General features: G+C 34.2%; 1 pseudogene; it reads right to left on the minus strand.

Moving 5' to 3' along the window:
- Positions 1 to 10,407: 10,407 nt before the first annotated feature.
- Positions 10,408 to 19,598, minus strand: part of LOC141562167 (large ribosomal subunit protein eL20-like) — a 122,404-nt pseudogene continuing 113,213 nt past the window's right edge.

A 19,598-nucleotide genomic window follows, 5' to 3' on the forward strand; every position in this document is an offset into this window, starting at 1 on the left:
TGAGAATTGCAAGGGAACTAATGAAAAAAAAAAGTCAGATGAAGGTGGTCTAGGTGTACCTGAATTAAAGCTATATTATATAGCAGCAGTCACCAAAACCATTTGGTATCAGCTAAGAAATAGACCAGTCGATCAGTGGAACAGATTAGATACAAAGGACAAAAGAGGGTATATCTATAGCAATCTAGTCTTTGACAAACCCAAAGACACCAACATTAGGGATAAAAATTCATTATTTGAAAAAAACTATTTGGAAAATTGGAAATTAGTATGGCAGAAATTGAATATGGATCCACACTTAACACCATATACCAAGATAAGATTAAAATGGGTCCATGATTTAGGCATAAAGAATGAGATCATAAATAGATTAGAGGAATAGAGAATTGTCTACCTCTCAGACCTGTGGAGGAGGAAGGAATTTATGACCAGAGGAGAACTAGAGATCATTATTGATCACAAAATAGAAGATTTTGATTACATCAAACTAAAAAGTTTCTGTACAAACAATATTAATGCAAACAAAATTAGAAGGGAAGTAACAAATTGGGAAAATATTTTTACAGTTAAAAGTTCTGATAAAGGTCTCATTTCCAAAATATAGAGAATTGACCCTAATTTATAGGAAACCAAACCATTCTCCAATTGATAAATGGTCAAGGATTATGAACAGACAATTCTCAGATGAAGAAATTGAAACTATTTCCACTCATATGAAAGAGTGTTCCAAGTCACTATTGATCAGAGAAATGCAAATTAAGACAACTCTGAGATACCACTACACACCTGTCAGATTGGCTAAGATGACAGGAACAAATAATGATGAATGTTGGAGGGGATGTTTGAAAACTGGGACACTGATACATTGTTGGTGGAGTTTTGAAAGAATCCAGCCATTCTGGAGAGCAATTTGGAACTATGCCCAAAAAGTTATCAAACTGTGCATACCGTTTTTACATGTGGTTGTTCTTGAGTGCGCTACCGGTTACTAAGCTATAGATTCAAGAGATTGTGGCCAGAGACCTTAGAAGGCCTCAGAGGAGGCGAGCCGGGTAGAGCTCACACTGCAAAGGACAGTGGTCAAAGGTACTCTGGTGGGTCTAGGACAGACTAGTAATTGTAACTGCCAGAAGAGCACGTTACAAATGAGAGCACGTACTACTACTGGGCTTATATCCCAAAGAAATACTAAAGAGTGGAAAGGGACCTGTATGTGCCAAAATGTTCCTGGCACCTCTTTTTGTTGTAGCTAGAAAGTTGAAGTTGAATGGATGCCCATCAATTGGAGAATGGTTGGGTAAATTATGGTATATGAAGGTTATGGAATAGTATTGCTCTGTAAGAAATGACCAGCAAGAGGAATACAGAGAGGTGAGACTTACATCAACTGATGCTGAGTGAAATGAATAGAACCAGAAGATCGCTATACACTTCAATGTTGTATGAAGATGTATTCTGATGGAAGTGGATATCTTCAACATAAAGAAGATCCAACTCACTTCCAGTTGATCAATGATGGACAGAAACAACTACACCGAGAGAAGGAACACTGGGAAATTAATGTAAATTGTTAGCACTACTGTCTATCTACCCAGGTCACTTACACCTTCGGAATCTAATACTCAACGTGCGTCAAGAAAATGGGATTTACACACATATATTGTATGTAGGTTATATTGTAACTCATGTAAAATGTATGGAATTGCCTTTCATCTAGGGGAGGGAGTAAAGGGAGGGAGGGGATAATTTGGAAAAATGAATACAAGGGATAATGATATAAAAAAATTACTCATGCATATATACTGTCAAAAAAAATTAAATTTAAAAAATAAATAAATAAATGATAACAGAAAAATATAAAATGGTATCTTCATTTTAATTATTCCTCTTTTTCTGGACTATATACATAGGAGAAGATTATTTCTGATAAATAGTTATCCTGAATTGGATGCAATGTCCCAATATTTAATGAATTCAGCCACAATAAACGTTGGTTTGTGTATATGTAACTATTTTGTCTCAAAACCTTGTTAATTAGTGAATCAGAAATTATAAGGCTCTATTCTATAAAATTCTTTGGTAGTCAGCACATTAGCTAGTATACTTTAATGTGTCTTATCCTCTAACTGGGAAATATAAAACAAGTAACTCCATATGGATGGAGGTACAAATCAATTCCCTATAGTAACACCTAACATTTACTTATCACTGAATCATAAATCATTTCCTGGCATTGGTGATTGTGGGTGTATAATCCATTTTTTGAAGTTTGGATGATGATGTAGAAAAAGTTCTTAGACAGGGGTGAAAGGAGAAATCTTGTAAGAAATAGTCAATATTCATCAAATGTAAATGATGAATTTAAAACAAAATAAAGAAAATAAGGAAAAAATAAAAATAAACCATATGCATATATTTACTCAAAATGACTTTGATTTAAGTTATGTTTTATTTTTATTTATTTATTTGATACTTTCAGTAACCCTATGAAATTCATCGGGCAACTTATACTTCCCATTTTACAGGTGAGGAAACAAAATGTCAGTGGAAGATCACATAGTTAAGTGGTAGATGTAGAATTTTGATATAGGTCTTCTAATTCTAAACTTACTGCTCTTTCCACTATATGAAATTGTCCAATATGCCTCATTAAAAGTAATGAATGATTCACAAATGGAAAAAGTAACTCAAATCATCAAAAACAAGTTATTGTGGGACTCTTGTGTTTCTGCAGGTCAAGGTTGGTTGAACAGGTCTCAATGATTCCAGTAGGATCTACAGGGATTCAAAATGCTTTTTATGATTCCATGCTTATTTCTCTCATATTTGGGATTAAATTTTGAATTATGTGAACTATTGATAAATTGAGTAACCACTAAAAAACCCAAGCAGTTTTACAATGAAATATGTCGCATGACAAATAAGGTATTCTAAAAATGAATTTAATGGATAATGTAAACATTCAAACTTTTCAACTTAGTGATAAAATGAGGCTGAATGAAGTTTTCATTTGTAATTTGAGTGTGGAGAATGTCAAAAGCATTACTTGTTATTTTCAAATTAAATATTTCTAAATTTCAAATCTTTTTGTAGCATCTCATGAAAACACAAATCATGCTCACAATTTTATGCTTATAACATGTCTTAAACTATTACCCTATTCAATATAAATTCTTTTATTCTTTAGCTCAACAAAGCAATGGTATACAGTCAGTTTAATGCAAACACACACAAAAAAACATACATAAATATACTTTTTTGAGTTCTCAAATTTCTTTGAATCAAAGGTTTAATTATGAGGTGATAACCAGAAGTGTTAACATATGAATTCAAATTATTATTTGATTAAATTTCACAACACAGCAAGGAGCTATAACAGAAATTAACATTATGAGGAAATTATAATTACAAAGTAATAGATATTAAGCTAAATAACTATTAAATAGCCCGTTTCAGAGGACCTAATGCTACCTAATGCTAGGTTTTCCATAAATGTGATCCTGGTAGAATGCTTTGGGCTCTTAGCTCTATGGATTCACAATATTAATTATGACTTTTAGTTAAACATCATGATCATCAACATTCTTCCACATATATGAAATAACTAGCTTAAAATGTCTTAGGCTTTTATAGGTAGGTACTGAAATGGTATAATTATAAGAAAGCTGAAAGCTAGGACTGTTCGAAAAGGACCAAAAAGAGAAAACAGGGTTGCTCAAATGAGCTCTCTACTAAGGGAAAAATAGTCTTTGGTAGGCAGTGATGGAGGAGAAAAAGCCATAAGGTATAAGGATGAAAGTCTCTAAGTGGGGAAGAGTAGTTTAAAGGCTATTTTTAAAAGAAGAACTAAAATGGTAGAAAAGTAGGGTGTGGGGTAAGGGATCAGACCATTAAAATAGATTCTCACCACTGTGGTTCTTGTCCCCATTACATTCACCACACAACATCCTTCCCACCATGCCAGATATATGTTTAAATGTGATCATATCATTGCTCTGCTTAAAAATTTTCCAGGTTTCTCTTTTTCTTATTGCGTGAAGTTTCAACCCCTTAAGAAGGCATTCAGCATCTATAAAAACTTAGCACTATCTAATCTTTTTACTTTTATTCCATTCAACTCAATTTAATTCAATACATTTTTATTTACTGCTTATTGTGTGAGACACTGTGTTGATACTCAAGACAAAAACAAAACAAAACAAAAACAATAAAACAATCCCTATTTTCCTTTCTAGTAGTTGGGAATAGACATAACATGTATGCAGATAAAAACAATACAAAATATACTATAATCGGGTGAAGAGTTTTAGGAATATTTTAAAAAGGACAGAGTAAGAAAGACCTAGACTTGGGGACAACACTCAAGACTGAGGAGAGGTGTAAGCTGTATTGAGAAATGTGACTTTATATCTTGGCATACCCTCTAGCTTTGCAGTGAGGGGTGGGATAGAGTGCAATAAGATTTATAATATCATCCATTATTAGTGGCAGACAAAGGACCTGAAGACACAATTCCATATTGTGTTGATTGTGGAACTTGGAAACCACTAGAACCTGGATAACACAGAACACTCTAAAAAGACATCATGTCATGGGGGCGGAGCCAAGATGGCGGAGAAGAAACACACGACTCTGTGAACGTCCTCACTCCCTCACAACCAATTAGATAAATTAAGTCTAAGAATAAGCCCAGGACTGATAGATACCACAAGGACTGGAAGCACGACTTACCAGCTGAAGAGAATCTGGAGTTTCAACAGAAAAGGTCAGTTCCCAGGGGAGGAAGAAGAGAGGCCAGCACAGACGGCTGGGTGCTTGCATACTGCGCCCATTGCCCTGGGAAGGGCTCTGGGATCAGAGAAGCCACTGAGGTAAAGGAATCTGGCACAGGCTGTTAGCTCTTCTCTGCTAATTATTTAGCAGTTCAGAAGAGAAAGCCAAAATATTTTAAAACTCAGATTAGATTTTCCCCGGACCCTGGAGGTGACTCAGCAGATCTCGGCACCAGAGGGTGTGGCCTCAGCTACCACCTGAGAATAGTTAAGAGATTGACAAGTGGGTGGATACGGCCCAAGGCAACACACACTGCCTAGCTTAGCTGGAGGGAGTGGAACTCAGCTCCAGGAAGTCCGAGAGAAGCGGAACCTTTGAACTAGGGACCTTGGTTTCTGGCAGACACTTCCAGTTTGAGTACAGGGGCTTTTCACGTCACCTGCTGCAGACATCCACGCCCCACCCGGACACATAGGCTGGGCTTTGTGCTGTCTTTACTATTCAATGCCCTCAAAGCACAGCAGTACTAATCACCTCTGAGGCACTTCCAGGGAGGGGGTGGGGAACTCTCTCCCAGAGCTCTATCTTAGCTCAGGCGCAGGAGCCGCTGCATCCATCCAGTCTGGGAGGAAGCTGGTAAAGAAGTAAATAAATAATTTCCTACCCCAGGGACAGACCCCAAAAGATTTTTTAAATATGAGCAAAAAAGCCAGAAAAACTATAGATTCCTTCTATACAGAGAAAGAGCGGGTATCCAACCCCGAGGAAGTTAACAGCAGAGAGACAGCAGATAACAACCTAAAGGGGAACGATTCCTGCCCCCCATCACATAACTCTCTCCTAGAAGAAACTCTTAAAAAATTAAGGGAGAGTGAAGAAAAATGGGGAAAGGAAAGGGAAGCTATGATAGAGAATAACAACGTCCTGAAATTGGAGTTGGAAAAAATAAAGAATTCACAGGAGATGCAGGGAAACAAAATTTATGAATTAGAAAAGGTTAAAAAAACACAGGAAAGTAGGATTTCTGAATTGGAAAAGATAAAAAAGTCTCAAGAAAATAGAATTTCTGAATTGGAAAAAGAAAATAATTCTCAAAAAAAAATTAGGGAAATGGAAAAAAATTCAACAGAGCAAAATAATTCATTTAAAAATGAAATTGGGCATTTACAAAAAGAACTAAAAACTGTGAAAGAAGAAAATAACTCCTTAAAAGTCAGGATGGAACAAATAGAAATGAATGATTAACAGAGAACCCAAGAATCAGTCAAATAAAACAAAAAAAAATGAGAAGCTGGAGAAAAACGTCAAATACTTACTGGGAAAATCTATAGACCTGGAAAATAGATCTAGGAGAGATAATCTGCGGATTATTGGACTTCCAGAAAACTATGACCAAAAAAAGAGCCTAGATTCTATTTTACAGGAAATTATCAAAGAGAACTGTCCAGAGATAATAGAAACAGAAGGGAAAGTAGATGTGGAAAGAATTCATCGAACTCCTTCTGAAACAGACCCTTAAAAAAGAACACCACGGAATATAGTGGCTAAGCTGCAGAATTACCACACAAAGGAGAAAATCCTGCAAGCAGCTAGAAAAAAGCAATTTAAATACCAAGGTGCCACAATAAGGGTCACCCAAGATCTGGCTGCCTCCACATTAAAAGATAGAAGGGCCTGGAACCTGATATTCCGTAAGGCAAAAGATCAAGGACTGCAACCAAGAATGAACTACCCAGCTAAGTTTAGCATCTTTTTCCATGGAAGAAGATGGTCATTCAATGAAACAGAGGAATTCTATATGTTTCTAAGAAAAAAACCAGACTTAAACAAAAAATTTGATCTACATCCACAAGACTGAAGAGAAACAAAAAAAGGTACACAGAACCCTTGAGAACTGTAACTCTGTGGTGGGTATATAAAAAGTACTCAAGGATAATTTGATTTTACTGATATAAAAGAAAAAAAGGGGGGTGTAGTAAAGGGAAGGAGGTCGGTTCAGAAAAAGGGGAAGGAATGATAAAAAGAGGGAAACTACATCCCAGGAAGAGGCATAGAAAATACACCATATCTGAGGGAACTTAGTGAGGGGGAGAATCATTGTGTGAATCTTACTCTCATCAGGAGAGGCTCAAAGAGTAAATAATTAACATATTTGTTTTTCAGAGAATTTTCTCTCACCTCATTAAAAGGGGGGAGAGGAAAAGGGAAAAGGAAAAGGAGAATAAGTGAAGGGACTTGGAGGGAGGGAGGAGGGATCCTAAAAAAAAAAAAAAAAAGAGGGAGGATTGCGCGTCACAAGGGGGTTCTGTAAATTAAATATCGGGGAGGGGGATCAGGGGGGTCAAGGGAAAAAAGCATAATCTGGGGATAATACGATGGCAGGAAATACAGAATTAGTAATTTTAACTGTAAATGTAAATGGGATGAATGATCCCATCAAACGGAGACAGATAGCAGATTGGATCAAAAAGCAGAACCCTACAATATGTTGTCTACAGGAAACACACTTAAAGCAGGGAGATACATATAGAGTAAAGGTAAAAGGTTGGAACAGAGCCTATTATGCTTCAGGTAAAGCCAAAAAAGCAGGGGTAGCTATCCTTATCTCAGATCAAGCAAAAGCAGAAGTAGATCTCGTTAAAAAAGATAAGGAAGGAAACTATATCCTGCTGAAAGGTAGCATAAATAATGAAGCCATATCAATACTAAACATATATGCACCAAGTGGTATAGCATCTAACTTTCTAAAGGAAAAGTTAAGAGAATTGCAAGAAGAAATAGACAGTAAAACTATAATAGTGGGAGATCTCAACCTTGCACTCTCAGATTTAGACAAATCAAACCACAAAGCAAACAAGAAAGAAATTAAAAAAGGAAATAAAACATTAGAAAAACTAGGTATGATAGACCTTTGGAGAAAACTGAATGGCAATAGAAAGGAATATACTTTCTTCTCAGCAGTTCATGGATCCTATACAAAAATAGACCATATATTAGGAAAAAATAACAGCAAAATTCATATGGAAGAATAAAAGGTCGAGAATTGCAAGGAAACTAATGAAAAAAAAACTCAGAGGAAGGTGGTCTAAGTGTACCTGATCTAAAGCTATATTATATAGCAGCAGTCACCAAAACCATTTGGTATCGGCTAAGAAATAGACCAGTAGATCAGTGGAACAGATTAGATACAAAGGACAAAAAAGGATACATATATAGCAACCTAATCTTTGACAAGCCCAAAGATTCCAACATTAGGGATAAAAATTCATTATTCGGAAAAAACTGTTGGGAAAACTGGAAATTAGTATGGCAGAAATTAGATATGGATCCACACTTAACACCATATACCAAGATAAGATCAAAATGGATCCATGATTTAGGCATAAAGAGGGAGATAATAAATAGATTAGAGGAAAAGAGGATAATCTACCTCTCAGACTTGTGGAGGAGGAAGGAATTTATGACCAGAGGAGAACTAGAGATCATTATTGATCACAAAATAGAAGATTTTGATTACATCAAACTAAAAAGTTTCTGTACAAATAATACTAATGCAAACAAGATTAGAAGGGAAGTAACATATTGGGAAAATATTTTAAAAAGCAAAGGTTCTGACAAAGGTCTCATTTCCAAAATATATAGAGAACTGACCCTAATTTATAAGAAACCGAACCATTCTCCAATTGATAAATGGTCAAAGGATATGAACAGACAATTCTCAGATGATGAAATTAAAACTATTTCCACTCATATGAAAGAGTGTTCCAAATCACTATTGATCAGAGAAATGCAAATTAAGACAACTCTGAGATATCATTACACACCTGTCAGATTGGCTAAGATGACAGGAACTAATAACGATGAATGTTGGAGGGGCTGTGGGAAAACTGGGACACTGATGCATTGTTGGTGGAGTTGTGAAAGAATCCAACCATTCTGGAGAGCAATCTGGAATAATGCCCCAAAAGTTATCAAAATGTGCATACCCTTTGACCCAGCAGTGCTACTACTGGGCTTATACCCCAAGGAAATACTAAAGAAGGGAAAGGGACCTGTATGTGCCAAAATGTTTGTGGCAGCCCTTTTTGTAGTGGCTAGAAATTGGAAAATAAATGGATGCCCATCAATTGGAGAATGGTTATGTAAATTATGGTGTATGAAGGTTATGGAATAGTATTGTTCTGTAAGAAACGACCAACTAGAGGAATACAGAGAAGCTTGGAGAGACTTATATCAACTGATGCTGAGTGAAACAAGTATAACTAGGGGATCATTATACACTTCAACAATGATACTGTATAAGGATGTATTCTGATGGAAGTGGATATCTTCAACATAGAGAAGAGCTAATCCAATTCCAATTGACTGATCATGGACAGAATCAGCTACACCCAGAAAAAGGGACACTGGGAAATGAGTGTAAACTGAGAGCATTGGTTTTTTTTTTGGTTTGGTTTGGTTTTGTTTCTCTTCCCAGATTATTTTTACTTTACGAATACAATCCTTCCTTTGCAACAACAACAAAATTCGGTTCTGCACATATATATTGTACCTAAGATATATTATAAAATATTTAATATGTATGGGAATGCCTGCCATCTAGGGGAGGGGGTGGAGGGAAGGAGGGGAAAAACTCGGAACAGAAGGGAGTACAAGGGATAATGTTGTAAAAAAAAAAAAAAAAATTACCTATGCATATGTCCTGTCAAAGAAAATGTTATAATTATAAAAATTAATAAAAAAAGAAGAAAAAAAAGAGATTTGAAGAGATTTGATTTCAATTATGGTCACCACATTTTAGAAGGCATTAATAATCTGGATAGCATATGAAAGAAAATAATGAGAATAACAATTATTTCATGTTATATAAGGATTAACTGAAAGAGACAGGGATTTTTAGTTTAACAAAATGGAACTCACTAGATATGGAAGAGTACTTATTGGTTTGGGGTCTTTGTGTTTATATTAAATATGTGCTGAATTTAAATGCAAATGGAGAACATTTTAATTATACCTATAGAGATTTAGATATCAATAGTATTCAGAGATTCCCAGAGGAAACTCTAGGTAGGAGCAAAGTATCACAAATATTATTTGGGGAGTAGTAGGTTCTGAGGACTGAACTACATCATTCTAAACCCAGATCCTAAGGTCATAGTAAACATCAGCGAGGACACTGGTAAACAAATGATAAAATAGTCTAAAAATTAAGTTAGTTGAAGGAACCGTGTAGATAGTTAGCCTTGAGAAGAAAAGAGAAACCTTTTGTATCACTATCTCTGTCTTTTAGCTCTAATAGATGAGAAAGGGTTAGACTGGATTTCAATGACTCTGTGCAATTAACCTCATAAAGAAGAAATCTACACTTAATAAGATAACCATAATGGCTAGGATTTATATAGTGCTTAAAGGTTACAGAATTAATTAAATATATCATTCTTACCATATTCTCACAACAATGCTGGAAGATAGGTACAATTAATATCTTTATTTTACAGATAAGGAAACTGAGGCAGACAGGTTATACAACTCTCATAGGGTTAAACAGTTAGTCCTTGATTTAATTTTTTTTTTTCCAATTGGAAAATTTATTTAAACAGACCAAACAAAACTTGTGTATTTTGGATTCTGCATTCAGAAGAAAGTGTTGGGCCTCTTGGTAGAAAAGTGTGGTTTGTGCTGGTGACATAGGACTCCACAGGGCAATGAGAACTTGATTTTGGAGTCATGAAACTGTTTGACTGCAGGCTGGGCAGGAATTTCTTCCACTTTCATGATCTGGATGGGGTGGGGCCTGACATGGCGATGGGCACTCATGTCTCAGTAGCACTGATTGACAGCACCAACAGTGGTCACTCCCGTACATGCTGAGGGTCCCACTCCTGGAATCATAATGCATCCAGATGCCAAAATTTTTCATCCTAAGAGAGAACTTTTCAAAGACCTGTCCAGAATATACAGTTTCTCCAGAAGACTTCTTTATCTTTCTCAGATGGGAAACAAAGTACTATAACTGGGACTTGGCCACAACATGGTTAAGGAGCAAAGATGCACATTCTATAAAGAAGTGGCACTGGACTCTTGGGAGTAGGCAGGCAGCATCAAACTACCTTGTACTCTCTCAGCCTTCATGGTGCTGCTGTTGCCTCTGAATACAATGCAAATATTTTTGATTCAAAGCACAGTATTTTAGCTACTGTATCAGATTGCCTCCCCCCCTTCATTTATTTATTTAATTATCTCAATACAAAATAAGAAAAAGCAGAATTGGAAAAAAAAAAAAAAACAGAAAAGGAAAAAAAATTAAAAACAAAACAAAAAAAAGTGCAACAAAACATTGTCATGTGCCCAGCAGAAAACTAAGGAGGATTCAAAATATACAACAATAAATTTCCATTACAAGAAAGCATATATAATAAGAAACAATATCAAGCATTCATGTTTTCTTTGCTTCCTTATAAATTATTCTTTTATTCTCTGCTAAGCACGTTTTACTTTATTCTTCTTTTCTTTCATCCCCCTCACTTTCTCCAAGCAATTAATCAGATATATATGTATGTGTGTATGTGTGTATCTATATAATATATACATATATATAATATATAATATACAGTTATATATAAAATATATAAATGCATATATATTTATATACCTACATATATATTTATATTCACATTTACACACACATATGGATATATTTATATACACACATACTTACATGCATACATACCCACATATTCTCAGATACTCATATATGCATATACATTTGCCCCATATAAACATGCATCCAAAACATTAATAATATGGCTGACATATAATGCAGATTTCTCTCTTGACTGAATCTTTAAAGTTTGACTTTGTCTAAGATCAATGATTACTAGTCCTACTTTTTTTTTTTTTTTTTTTCTGAGGCAATTGGAGTTAAGTGACTTGCCCAGGGTCACACAGCTAGGGTGTGTTAAGTATCTGAGACAAGATTTGATCTCAGGTTCTCCTAAGTTCAGGGCTGGTGCTGAGCCACATAATTGCCCCAGTCTTACTTTTTTTTTTTTTTTCCTTTGGTTTTGTTTTTGTTTTGCTGGGGCCCACGGTCAGTCACACAGCTAGGAAGTATTGTATCTGAGGTCACATTTGAATTCAGATCCTCCTGACTTCAGGGCTGGTGCTCCTTTTTTTTTTTTTTTCCTAGTAAATTCTACTTCTGATCTTTGTTGTAGGATATGGGTATATCTCTTATTTTCTATCCCTGCTAACTCTTCTACTTTAATTGCACTTGTTAACTTGCCCTGTTATTACTTAACCTCCCCCCACCCAGGGATCACTTCCTTATCTTCTCTCCCCAACCTTTCTTTCTCTCCTTATCTCCTATTTATCTACACACCTTATCCCACAACCATTAATTTAAACACCCTTCTATACCCAATGTTATCTTATGCTGCCCTTCCCCTTTTTATTCCTTTTTCATTAATCTACACATCTTTCTGTACTCCCTCTAATCTTGTTATCCCATTCCTTCTCCCTTCTTTCTTTGTAGAAACCTCCTTAGTATTTATGTTATTTCTTGAAGAAGACCATGATATCAGGGATATGATACCATGACTAGCCAGTGAATTGGATTTAATTGAGGGAAGGCTGTGCAAGGTCACCTCCCTCACTTTCCCCCTCCAGAAACATCTTGGGTCCAGTGGCCAGATATAGATCAAGATGACTAGAGATGACACTGGATGCAGCAGAATCTTGGTCTTTTTAAGCTAATGTCTTTGACTGAGGCTGATGTCATAGTGCCTTTGAGAACAAAGGACAAACAACAACCTCTGTAGTAGTTATAATACTGCTTCCTATTTAACCCATTCCCAAAGTAAGTAGGTTTTCAAAACTATAAGCCCTCCTCCTTCCTCTAATGCTTCTGTGTTTATTCTTCTTCTGCACTTCATTTGCATTAGATAATTACTATTTTTACCTTTTCCTAGACAGATTTGCTTTTTAGAATCAGATCATTCTCAACTCTGTTGCAGTTTTTCTTTCCAGCTATCCAATTACTGATGATATTATAAGCATTTAGTAAACATTTTCATGTAAAAAAAAAATAAACAATTTGTCTATGTTATGTTCCTTGAAATTAATTTTTGATATTGGTTCTTAAATGTTAAATTTTCTAAGTCTGGTTTGGTTAACTGAAAGTCCTGAAAATTTACAAGCTCATTGCATGACTTTAATTTTTTTTCATTCAATATTATGGATAATTTTGTTGGGTATGATATTTTGGCCATAGGCCTAGTTCTTTGATTGCCAGTATATATGATTCCAAGGCCTGTAATCTATTATTGTGACTGCTAAATCCTGTACAATTCTGATTTTAGTTCTAGCATATTTGAATTTTTCCTTGTTTGTTGCAAAAATTTCTCTTGATTTGGGAGTTTCAAATTTTGCCAATAATATACTTATGTGTTTTCCATAAAGGATCTTTTTGAGGTGGTGATCAGTGGATTTTTTTTCTGTTTCTTTTTTTCCCTCCTGTGCTATTACTCCAGGACAATTTTCTTGGATTATCTCTTGAATTATTGTGTCAAGATTATTTTTTAGATCACAGCTTTCAGCTAGTTCAATTATTCTTATATGTTCTCTTCTTAATCTGTTTTCCGGGTCTGTTGATTTTCTTATAAGATGTTTCACATTCTGTTCTATTTTTTTATTTCTCATAACTTATTTTGTAATTTCTTGGTCTCTTTTAGCTTCACTGACTTCATCTTGCTCAATTCTGATTTTCAGAGTACTTTCTTCTTTTAAGTTCTTTAAGACTCTGCATCTCCTTTTCTAACTAGTTAACTTTTTTCATATTTTTCTTATTTTTCTTAGATGGTTTTCATTTTATTTGTTTAGTTTTTCCTTAAGTTCTCTCATTTGATTGTGAAATTCTTTTTTGAGTTCATTAAATTGTCTCTGGAAGGGGATCCATTTCACATTGGTCTTTGGGGTAGAAGGTTTTGTTGTTGTTGTTGTTGTTTGTTTGTTTGTTTGTTTGTTTTCTAGTGTCCTTCCCTGAAGATGTACCCTGATCTTCCCAGTTCCCATAGTAAATTTCTATAGTTGGGTTCTTTTTTGCTGGTTCAATTTTTTTTTTTAATTTAAAGTATTAGTGTAAGTACCTCTAATCGTGGGGTGAGGGGATGGTGTCTCTAGTTTTACTTTAGCTCTCCCCTAAACCTAATCAAGAAATCTAAATCAAGAGCTCTATCTTCTGCAGCTGCCAGCCCTAGAGCTTCTACTCTCACCTGATGGGATTCCTTCTTACTTAGCAGGCATAGCTAGGCCTGGGTTGCTAATAAATGGAGGTTCTCTTAGTCTTTCCAGACTCAGATCCCCAATTCCTCATGAAATTCCCAGAAGTGAAAGTTTCTGTGGTTCCTGTGGAGGCTCCACTAAAATCCAGATAATCCCCAGGGGCCTCTCCTTGGTATTTCTGCAGAGCTAGGTGCAGAAGTATTTGCACTTCACAAGAGTTAATATCTAGCCTGGGGTCTTTCTTTGGGTCTTCTTGGATTGTCCCAAGGGGGATATTTTGTAGGGGAAATCTGGAGAGCTTGAAATTTACTGACTTTTATCATCATCTTCCCAGAATCCTCATAGTCAACTTTCTTTAAAGAGAAAGAACAAACTTCCTAGCTATCAAAAATAATATGAGATGCTTGGTAGGTATTGGAATTTCATAATAGAGGTCTAAAAAGGAGAAAAGGAGGGAATGCTTACTGAGAATTTTGTAGAGAAAAATTCTTGGTTCCACATATTTTGGCTAAGATGACATTCAAGTACCTTTTCTAATGGAGATTTTCCATATATAGAGAAATATATTTAATTGAGTAGATAGAGCCATCAAGCACAAAGTCACCAATTTGATCCTGCTTACATGATTTCATTGACATAGAAGATATAGGAGAGAAAGTGGGGAAATCATTTGTAGGGAAGGAGAAGCTTTTCAAAAATGTTCAAACAAATGTCTCACTCTAAAAGTTAAACTTTTTTTTTTTTTTTTTTTTCTGACAGGTATCATTCAGGTTCTACTACAGAGAAAAGAGGCATAATTGTTGATAAACATCATATTTTCTATGAAAAGAAGCAGCTTCCAGAACAGATGGTTTGACAGTGAAAATTTTACCACATTTTTCAAGATTATTTTTGTAAGCCATTAGTAGCCATACTAAATTTTGTGTATGAAGATGGGAAGATGAGAAGATCATTCAGTCATCCATTAACTGTATTTTTTAAATAAGATACAAGTGTCTTAAATAGCAGTTATAGGATATTAGGAAAGATTTCTTTGAAAGAGATTTTCAGAATGTATAGAAAGGTTATCAGACAATTTTAGGTTTGTGTCATTAGTGAATTTATGAAGGTGGTTGGTAAAAATAGAAAGCACCTGTGGTGGAAATTTGACTGTTCCTATACATAAAAATTATTTGTTCAAATTAAAATTAAGCAGATATTCATTAATTGTTTGCTACATGTAAAAAGCTTCATTGAATAGTGGGAACAAACTTTAGACAAGTCCTCTGAAGCAAACAGGGAAGGCTTTGTGGAACAAATGATACTTGGATAAAAAAAAATAGGCAACAGTATTGATTTGATTTAATTTTCTATTAGCTTACAAAACTAGGCAAATGCATATACCAACATAAAAAAATAAAATAGATTTTTGCCTCAATTAATTTTAGCTATTTATATAAATCCAAATTGCTCATCGATCTTTACTTTTAAACTTTATTTTTCAATAAGATCACTATCACCATTACTATTCAATATTGTATTAGAAATGCTGGCTTTAGCAATAAGAGTTGAAAAAGAGATTAAAGGAATTAGAGTAGGTAATGAGGAAACCAAGTTATCACTTTGCAGATGATATGGTGGTATATTTAGAGAACCCCAGAGATTCTACTAAAAAGCTCTTAGAAATAATCCACACCTTTAGCGAAGTTGCAGGATACAAAATAAACCGACATAAGTCATCAGCATTCTTATATCTCACAAACAAAATCAAACAGTTAAGAGTTACAAAGAGAAATTCCATTTAAAGTAACTGTTGATAGTATAAAATATTTGGGAATCTATATGCCAAGTGAAAGTCAGGAACTATATGAACAAAAATACAAAACACTTTCCACACAAATAAAGTCAGATCTAACCAATTGGAAAAATATCCCAAAGAGATCTTAAAGAAGGGAAAGGGTCTTGTATTTGCAAGAATGTTTGTGGCAGCCCTCTTTGTAGTGGCCAGAAGCGAAACTGAGTGGATGCCCATCAATTGGAGAATGGCTAAATAAATTGTGGTATATGAATATTATGAAATATTATTGTTCTGTAAGAAATGACCAACAGGAGGATTTCAGAAAAGCCTGGAGAGACTTACATGAACTGATGCTGAGTGAAATGAGCAGGACCAGGAGATCATTATATACTTCAACAACAATACTATATGAGGATCACTTCTGATGGATGTGGCTCTCTTCAACAATAAGATGAACCAAACCAGCTGTTTGTTCAATAATGAATAGAACAAGCTATACCCAGTGAAAGAACTCTAGGAATTGAGTCTGAACCACTACATAGCATTTCCAATCCCTATATTTTTGTTTGCTTGCATTTGTTGATTTCCTTTACATGTTAATTGTCCATTATTTTGAAGTTCAATTCTTCTTGTTCAACAAAATAACTGTACAGATATATATATATATATATATATATATATATATATATATATAAACATTTTTCTTTTGTTTTGTTTTTTTATAATAAACACAAAATTAACCCTTTTTAGAAATGAATTTTGAGATGATGTAAATTTAGAGTGAAAAGAAATTGTTAGTGGTTATCTATTCCCAATATATCATTATACACATGAGGAATCTGAAACCCAAAAGGGTCAAACAACTTTTCCAACATCACATAGATTTAAATTGCAGAGCAAGGATTGTCTCATTTATAAAATGAAGAAATTTAAAATGTACTCTAAGCTGGTCCCTTTCAGCTATAAATTTGAAGCTGTCTTTTGGCTTCAGACACTTTACTACTTCTGATTTGTTCAGTTTTTATAACTAGGTAAAAGAGTCCATTCTTTGCCTCAATTTTTACCTAGTTTCAATCATTGAATGGGTGTTGTCTCAACCAAACTGAGACTTGTTAAAAACCCAAGCTTAAAAAGGTTGAGCACTCCCACTGTGTTCAGGGCTTTTTCCAGTCATTCTTATCCATGTATTGTCAGTACACTTAAATGGTTTGAGAGGAAAAAAGTGAGGTTGCATAGTGTATCCTCACAAATTCATTTTACTTGCATGTCATGGCATCATGTCTCCGATGTCATGGTTGTCTTTGAGAACAAAGGATAAACAGGTATTCATATAGCTTGTATCTTCCCATGATAGTCTTGACATGGAATCCCAGTGTCAATTATATTTATGGAAAAGTAATATAATTTCTATTGATTTAAATTGTCAATTTCTAGAGATTGTCACATCATTTCTTAATGTCACTACCACACCCATCCACAACATTCCTTCCCAGTCCCACACATATTACTTTTGGATCTTTATCAAATTACCAACAAGAATTTAACATTTGGGAAATCTGAGAATGGATAGTTGATATTTTCTGGGTATCATCTCACCAAATTATATACTAAGTACTTTACACCCTTTTTATGTGGTTTGATATGTAGAAGAGTTTATTAAATATAGCTTTTATCTAAATGGAATCATTTTTAAGTGAAAAAATTAATTCCAAATCAAATCTATCAAATATGAAACTATCAAATATGAAAAATTTTATGGTTTACCATTAATAGGGCTAATTTGCAGGTTCAGGTTTTGCAAAAGTAAATCAAGTGAAATCCCATTAATCCATTAAAATTTAACTCAAAAGCTAACTAATCTCTGAAATTTTCCTTGATTCCTAATTTATTTGCTGACTTTTTTTCCCCTGAGTGTCATAGAGGCTTTTGTTTTTTCCTCTACTATGCTATTTTCATTCATTTTTTCATCAAAGATTTGCTATATATGTCACATTCTTTTACAGGTCTATAAGTTCCATGATGGAAGAAATCCTAAAATAATTAACTTTTGCCCATGGTGTCTAATACAATGCCTAATAACAAGTGGGCTTTTAATAAGCATTTATAAAATTTAAATAAATATCAATTGTATATGTCATATTATATTAGCAGAGTAGATATGGCAGAATCAATAGAAAATAACCTTATTTTGTATCTTGAAATTTTCTAATTTCGTTCAAATAAAACATACACACCAACATTTATTCTTTTGACAGAAATCAATTGGAACTCTAGGTAATACAACTTCCTTAAAGAAGCACTGTGATCTAAAAGGACAAATAGGAAAAAAGAAAAAAAAAAGTAAGATCACCAAAGAATCTAAAATTTAATAGTGGCTTGCTTCCTTCATATAACTTATAGTTTAGTAAAGGGATAAGTAGCATGCACAAATAAATATAATTAATAGTATTACTTGCAAGTTAAGTGCAGAAGTATGCAAATAAATGATGTATGAGGCCCAAGATGAGGGTAGTCACAACTGATGCTAAAGACTACTTCTCTCCACTTCTACCATCTTCATGAACTTCAATTTTATTAAATTAAAATTGATTTTTAAAAAGAATCCATTGTCAATAGAGTACAATTCTCAGTGTTGGAAAACGAGAGGAGTAGAAGAGGGGAAGGAAAGGAATAAAACAATGTCCCTGCCCTAAAGAAGCTCATAATTTAGTAGGGAAAGGATTAAAAAAGGCTTTGATCAAGGAACCAGCATTTGAAGGGGATCAAAGATAGCATTTAAACTGAGGAAGGACATATGTTAAACAAGCAGAGCTGAGGAGAAATGTACCAATTAATAGAAAGATTAGATTGAAAAAAATATGGAGGTGGGGAATTTTACTACGTATTTGGATAATAGAAGTAAATATTTTTAAAGCATATGGCAAATGGTATGTGAAGAAAATAATGTTTAAAAGATAGTCTAGCTCAGTTGATATAACAGCAAAGTGTATTTATACAAAAGAGTGTCATATAATTGATATCATGCTGAAATTGGAGTAAGGAAGATGGCTTCAAATGCTACTTCAGATATTTAACTAGATGTCATTTAACCTTTTAGCACCCCAGTTCTCCTGTATGTTAAATGCTGAAGTTGAAGTAAACGGTTCCTATTTATTTTCCAACTACAAATCTGTGGACTTATGAATTTCAATATTATATATAATCTAAAGGATTTCTTCTGAAAAAAATATTCAGTGTGTATATGTCATATTTGGGGCTTAAAATATTCATTTCATGAATAAACAAATAAGTGAATATAATGATGTTATACAAAGAGATGTGTGCATATTTATATATGATTCATGTATCACATGTATATCGGATATGTGATATGTATATATAATACGTATAAATGTGTGTTTATTAAATTTTGAGCTTTGGCCTAGTGTCTAAGATATAATTTTATAAAAGTGTGTCTAAAGTGGTAGTGATCATAGTGAATACACACTAAAAGGACAATTAGAACAGGATTCAAGCTGATGGTGACAGAAAGCACAAATCTCTATAATAAGGGACTAGAGTTAAAAAACTCCTAGCCTACATTAGGAAATGTCCTTTTCTCCTTTGTGGCTCCCATTGTACTCTTATGCCAGAAACAAACAGATACTGAACAAAATAGGAACTTGGTAAATCATAGGAATTTGTGTGTGTGTGGGGGGAAACTGTTAAAACTAAAACATTTATTCTTTAGCAGAATGCATTTAAGAAAACACAAATAGAAGTAAAT

The sequence above is a fragment of the Sminthopsis crassicaudata genome, chromosome 3 (assembly GCF_048593235.1).
Source record: "Sminthopsis crassicaudata isolate SCR6 chromosome 3, ASM4859323v1, whole genome shotgun sequence".
Classification (NCBI taxonomy): Eukaryota; Metazoa; Chordata; class Mammalia; order Dasyuromorphia; family Dasyuridae; genus Sminthopsis; species Sminthopsis crassicaudata.